Below are 7,500 nucleotides of genomic sequence, written 5' to 3'. Positions count from 1 at the left end.
GGCCAATTGAGCACAGTAATACCATGGTCAGTAAAACATTTACCAGTGGTTTTGGCACTGTGAGCAGGTGCCAGGTTGTGCTGGAAAATGAAATCTTCATCTCCACAAAGCTTTTCAGCCGATGGAAGCATGAAGTGCTCCAAACTCTCCTGATAGCTAGCTGCATTGACCCTGCCCTTGATAAAACACAGTGGACCAACACCAGCAGCTGACATGGCACCCCAGACCTTCACTGACTGTGGGTACTTGACACTGGACTTCAGGCATTTTGGCATTTCCTTCTCCCTAGTCTTCCTCCAGACTCTGGCACCTTGATTTCCAAATGACATGCAAAATTAGCTTTCATCCGAAAAAAGTACTTTGGAGCACTGAGCAACAGTCCAGTGCTGCTTCTCTGTAGCCCATTTCCTGCACACGCCTGTGCACGGTGGCTCTGGATGTTTCTACTCCAGACTCCACTGCTTCCGCAGGTTCCCCAAGGTCTGGAATCGGTCCTTCTCCACAATCTTCCTCAGGGTCCGGTCACCTCTTCTCGTTGTGCAGCGTTTTTTGCCACACTTTTTCCTTCCCACAGACTTCCCACTGAGGTGCCTTGATACAGCACTCTGGGAACAGCCTATTCGTTCAGAAAGTTCTTTCTGTGTCTTACCCTCTCGCTTGAGGGTGTCAATGATGCCCTTCTGAACAGCAGTCAGGTCAGTCTTACCCATGATTGCGGTTTTGAGTAATGAACCAGGCTGGGAGTTTTTAAAAGCCTCAGGAATCTTTTGCAGGCGTTTAGAGTTAATTAGTTGATTCAGATGATTAGGTTAATAGCTCGTTTAGAGAACCTTTTCATGATATGCTAATTTTTTGAGACAGGAATTTTGGGTTTTCATGAGCTGTATGCCAAAATCATCAGTATTAAAACAATAAAAGACCTGAAATATTTCAGTTGGTGTGCAATGAATCTAAAATATATGAAAGTTTATTTTTTATCATTACATTATGGAAAATAATGAACTTTTATCACAATATGCAAATTTTTTGAGAAGGACCTGTACAAGGATTTTATGCTTGACGTGCTCTCCGTTGTATAATTCGGTGAAACGACAGAAGGCGACTCTGAGTAATTTTTCTCCAAACCACAAAAAAGCAGCGATGAGAGGAAGTAGTTTGTCGAATAATATGTCAAACACTCGTCTCGTGAGAAGTTTGTGAATAAATGGATTTCTTCACATGTAAACTGATTAGGTTGTGGGTCATTTTGACGACACATGTGAAAATGTTTTTAGTACACTTCTTAAACCCTCACCGAATAATCAAGTTAAAACCAGTAAACTTGAAATCGTGACTTGTGACATTAGAACAAAACATGTTAATATGATAACATATGTATAACACTAAATTGAACAATACTGTGTTATATATGTTTTTTAATTCATTAATTATTTTATTTCAATTAATGATTGTATTAAACACCTACCATTACTTTATTCATTATTTCTGCTATGCAGGCTCATTTTGTAAATGTAATCATTTTAAATTTTACAAACATGGAGCTTTATGAGAATGTAACTGGACACATTTCCTGATTGTGTTTACCCATCTGTGCAAATGTGTGTTTATGTAGAGATGAAATAATTAGGTTAATCATTGTCTGTCTACATCAGTTTAGTGTAGTGATGGTGTGCATCTGTGAGGACAATGATGAAAGATACACCACACTTTTAGTTTTATTGTTCACCCAATAAATTGTGCCAAATGATTTCTAATTAAAAAATATATATATTTTAGATAAACTTTATATTTTCTAATTATGTATATAGAAACAAATAAACTTTACATTAAACAAATATAAAAGTTACTATACTACTTGCGTAAAAAAAAAAGCATCAAAAGGGTTTGAAATTCAGTTTTTGCTGTGATATCAAAACTGATATTGATAACTGTGAAACCATGCAATATATTGTTACTGTAAAGTAAAATTAAGATTTTGGTCATGTCACCCATCGAAAATCCATCAACTAGTTCAACTGGGCAGGATAGGTCAGCAATATTGGATGGGAGATACTTTAAGATTGTGAAACAAACAGAACTGGTACACATTGGAACCCAGTCTGACACACAGGCTTTTAATGATGGTGATAAAACATAATAAAAGTTAGTTTTTGTAGTTTTTTTATTTCTTACACTGCAGGGGAAGGAAAGAGGTACAGTATTGTTCAAAATAATAGCAGTACAATGTGACTAACCAGAATAATCAAGGTTTTTCGTATATTTTTTTATTGCTACATGGCAAACAAGTTACCAGTAGGTTCAGTAGATTCTCAGAAAACAAATGAGACCCAGCATTCATGATATGCACGCTCTTAAGGCTGTGCAATTGGGCAATTAGTTGAATTAGTTGAAAGGGGTGTGTTCAAAAAAATAGCAGTGTGGCATTCAATCACTGAGGTCATCAATTTTGTGAAGAAACAGGTGTGAATCAGGTGGCCCCTATTTAAGGATGAAGCCAACACTTGTTGAACATGCATTTGAAAGCTGAGGAAAATGGGTCGTTCAAGACATTGTTCAGAAGAACAGCGTACTTTGATTAAAAAGTTGATTGGAGAAGGGAAAACCTATAAAGAGTTGCATAAAATGATAGGCTGTTCAGCTAAAATGATCTCCAATGCCTTAAAATGGAGAGCAAAACCAGAGAGACGTGGAAGAAAACGGAAGACAACCATCAAAATGGATAGAAGAATAACCAGAATGGCAAAGGCTCAGCCAATGATCACCTCCAGGATGATCAAAGACAGTCTGGAGTTACCTGTAAGTACTGTGACAGTTAGAAGACGTCTGTGTGAAGCTAATCTATTTTCAAGAATCCCCCGCAAAGTCCCTCTGTTAAAAAAAAGGCATGTGCAGAAGAGGTTACAATTTGCCAAAGAACACATCAACTGGCCTAAAGAGAAATGGAGGAACATTTTGTGGACTGATGAGAGTAAAATTGTTCTTTTTGGGTCCAAGGGCCACAGGCAGTTTGTGAGACGACCCCCAAACTCTGAATTCAAGCCACAGTACACAGTGAAGACAGTGAAGCATGGAGGTGCAAGCATCATGATATGGGCATGTTTCTCCTACTATGGTGTTGGGCCTATTTATCGCATACCAGGGATCATGGATCAGTTTGCATATGTTAAAATACTTGAAGAGGTCATGTTGCCCTATGCTGAAGAGGACATGCCCTTGAAATGGTTGTTTCAACAAGACAATGACCCAAAACACACTAGTAAACGGGCAAAGTCTTGGTTCCAAACCAACAAAATTAATGTTATGGAGTGGCCAGCCCAATCTCCAGACCTTAATCCAATTGAGAACTTGTGGGGTGATATCAAAAATGCTGTTTCTGAAGCAAAACCAAGAAATGTGAATGAATTGTGGAATGTTGTTAAAGAATCATGGAGTGGAATAACAGCTGAGAGGTGCCACAAGTTGGTTGACTCCATGCCACACAGATGTCAAGCAGTTTTAAAAAACTGTGGTCATACAACTAAATATTAGTTTAGTGATTCACAGGATTGCTAAATACCAGAAAAAAAAAAATGTTTGTACAAAATAGTTTTGAGTTTGTACAGTCAAAGGTAGACACTGCTATTTTTTTGAACACACCCCTTTCAACTAATTGCCCAATTGCACAGCCTTAAGAGCGTGCATATCATGAATGCTGGGTCTTGTTTGTTTTCTGAGAATCTACTGAACCTACTGGTAACTTGTTTGCCACGTAGCAATAAAAAAAAAAATACTAAAAACCTTGATTATTCTGATTAGTCACATTGTACTGCTATTATTTTGAACAATACTGTATGTCCTGTCTCTGTGTGGTTTGACAGGGCTCTCGTCTCAGTCACTGACACCGTGTCCAGCGCAGCGGGGAGAACGAGTGATCTGTGATGGTGTGTGGTTCAGGGTTTATACTGTAGGTTACTCTATACGAGGCCATCTTCACAGCTTTCACATGAGTCTCCTGCTGATGTGTTCTGCCAGTCTTCTTCCAGCGTTTATCGTGTGTCTCGAACACATCGCTCTCCAGCATCGCTGCATGAAAGATTGTTCTGTTACTGAGATGCCGATGTCACCTTATTTTGGTACTATTTTAATTCAGACTGCATGTAGACTAATGATTACCCCTTAATGTTTGCATGGAGACACGTCATATTTGTCACAATTACACCATATGACAGATCGCCTTAATTTACTTTTTTATTTCAAAATATTCACAAACTTGTCATGTCATCAACTATCTGATATTCAGATTCTCAGAAATGTGTCTGGTCGTGTAAAGACCTTTATAAATATCTTGATCTATAAGGTGAGATGGGTGCCGCCATGTTTCTGTGTGACGCAGTTCAGAGAGTCCTGTCTGTCATCCGTTTCTCCCCAAATACATCAAACTCAGAGAAGAAGAGAGGAAACATTAGAGTTACTTCCACTGTCTGTCTGATGTGAATAACACACATCGCCAGATTGATTCGGTTGTTACTGGTGCTTCCACAGACATCAGTATTTTACAAACTCCAGATGTATTGTTTTACCAGTGCTTGTGTATTTAAATGGCTGAAACCTAAAATAAACATTAGGTTGGAAACACTGCATAGTTGTGATATATGACAGTGGGTCATTCTCACGAAACTGTTGAAACGCCATGTCACTAGTGATTTTAGATATTAAACATGCAATTTAGTAATATATAAAAACACCATAATAAAGACAATACTGTTCTCTACCTTACACAAAGAGTAATTTCAACATAGGAATTAATTATTTTTGCATTTTATTGCGTTTTCTGCTGAAATTCTCATTACCGCAATGCATCCAGCTGTATCTTAACTTATGTTATGTTGTAATTTAAACAAATTACAATAAAAATATTCTGAAAAAAGTAAATGGATATTCTTCTATAATTTTTCACATGACAGAAAAATGACAGACTGAATATTCATGTACAATAATAATGATACAATAGTGGAAATATAAAGTGTCCATGACTAATGTTCTCATCCTCCGCAATATTTTTTGAGGGTCATTTATGCACAAATTTTTTTTTTTAAATATAAATCTTGATTTTAAATTAAGCAACACATGAGGCAGAACGGTAACACTTTAGAATAATGGTCCATTAGTTAATGTTAGTTAACTACTTTCGTTAACATGAACTAAGCAAGAACAATCCTTCTACTTATTAGATTATAACTTATTTACTTCTATTTATAAGTCTTGGTTCATGTTAATTTCAACATTTACTAATGCATTATTTAAATCAAAAGTTGTGCTTGTTAACATTAGTTAATGCACTGTGAATTACCATGAACTAACAATGAATAACTGTATTTTCATTAACTAACATTAACGAAGATGAATAAATACAGTAATAAATGTATTATTCATTGTTTGTTCATGTTAATTAATACATTAACTAACATTAACTAATGGAACCTTATTCTAAAGTGTTACCGGCAGAACCTTCGAAATACCAACAAGGTAGGAAGATATCTTCATATTGTTCCAGTTAAAAGTGTAAAATTCTCTTGTCAGAACGTCTACACGACAAATTGATTATCATCACAGAAAAGGGTAGTTTTCCACATTTAGAAAAATATTAGATTACAAATTTTCAATGAAAATATACTTCATTAATGCCTGATTATATCTACTGAGTAAAAATTTAGCTAAATCATCATGGTTTCTCTGTTGTTAGCAAAACATGCTAAGACACCTCATCCTCCGCAACACCATTTTCACTCACCGCAACAATTTAAGGCCAGTTGCGGTAGAGAGAACCTCTTTTTCGGTAATGAGAATTTAATCATACAGACTATTGTTAAATATATATAATGAGTTATTAAATTAAATATTATTTAATAACAAAACAAAAAAGCTTAAGCAAAGGCTAGGGTGACCAATTTCAGAGAAAACGTTTATACCAACCCACCAAACCCCAGGAAGGAGAGAGACATTATGGGTTAGAGGTTACAGCAGGAGTAGTTATCAAAAATGGTTGGGAAGCCTACACAAATGTTGGTGCATCTATCATTAAGAGGACTTTCTGTAAGTGTAATGATTTTTATACTGAGCAACAGAACTTTGTGTGTGTGTGTGTTCACTGCTGTGTGTGTGCACTTTGGATGGGTTAAATGCAGAGCAATAATTCTGAGTATGGGTCACCATACTTGGCTGTATGTCATATTAGAATAATTTCTAAAGGATCATTTGACACTGAAACCTGGAGTAATGATGCTGAAAATTCAGCTTTGTCACCACAGAAATACAATTCTGCTTTAAAGTATATTAAAAAGATAACCATCACTTTATCATAATATTACAGTTTTTACTGTAGTTCTGATCAAATAAATGCAGCCTTGATGAGCAGAAGAGGCTTTAAAAAACTTTTATTATTTTTTATTATTGATGCTAAACTTTTGAATGGCAGTGTATTTAAATATGAAAAAATGCAGCAGCTTGAAATTCTAATTCAAAAACAATTATTATAGAATGGTTAGGGTTAAATTGAAGGAGAACATCTTTATGGAAAAAAGAAAAATATATTGTGAACCATCTTTTTAGGAATGAGCGATTTTGGAAAACTTTAGGTTCACACTTGGGTGTACTCTTTACCAGAACCAACTCTTTCAGTAGAAAGAAAAAAATCCACTTGAGTTATCAAAGACTACATTCCCACTGTCAGTGACTATTAATAAATAGTTATTACATAATTATATGATTATTACATAAAATATAAAATAAAATAAGAAACATTATTTTGTAATGTATTGTGAATAATTTTTTAATAATGAAACTAAAATTACAAAACTAATATTAGTCTTGTTTGTTTTCTAACATTGCACTATTAAGTATTTATTTTTGTGGAAAACCACAGGGTCCCCTTTAAACAGCTTCTCTTAAAACTAATTCATAAAGCAGCTGTGACAGAATTTTACTAAGGAATGGGGAGAAATCTTAAGCTAAGAAAAAGAGTGAGGACGACCTTTTTGGTATGGATGATGTCAGCATCATTACTAACTACACCCACAGTGATTGGCTGATAAGGGATGGGTCTCTGTCAGTTGTTTTATAATAGAAGTTATCATGTTGCCATAATCAAATAAAGATTTCAAAATAAAAAAGTTGCCATATTCAAATAAAGTTTGAACTAGAGTGTCACTAATTAAACAAGCATATGTTCAGCTAATTGTCAGCCTCTACATGTCTGCATCTTATAAATAATTGTTATATGTATAAGCAGCCTTTTAATTAACAGACTAGAATTATTATGGCTGATATGACAGTAAGATTTAGTACAAAGGTAAAAGAAATCCAAACTGGATTGCTGTGGAAACAGCCATTTTAGGATTGTGTATGATTTGGTCTTTGTGATTTAGCTGTCCTCTTTACTACTACTAACTTTTCACAGATTTAAGAGCTGATTTTTACATAAAAACACTTTATGAAATACTTGAAGAAGAGTCAAAGAGTCCT

The sequence above is a fragment of the Carassius auratus genome, chromosome 50 (assembly GCF_003368295.1).
Source record: "Carassius auratus strain Wakin chromosome 50, ASM336829v1, whole genome shotgun sequence".
Lineage (NCBI taxonomy): Eukaryota > Metazoa > Chordata > Actinopteri > Cypriniformes > Cyprinidae > Carassius > Carassius auratus.
Note: the sequence above shows the minus strand (reverse complement) of the source record.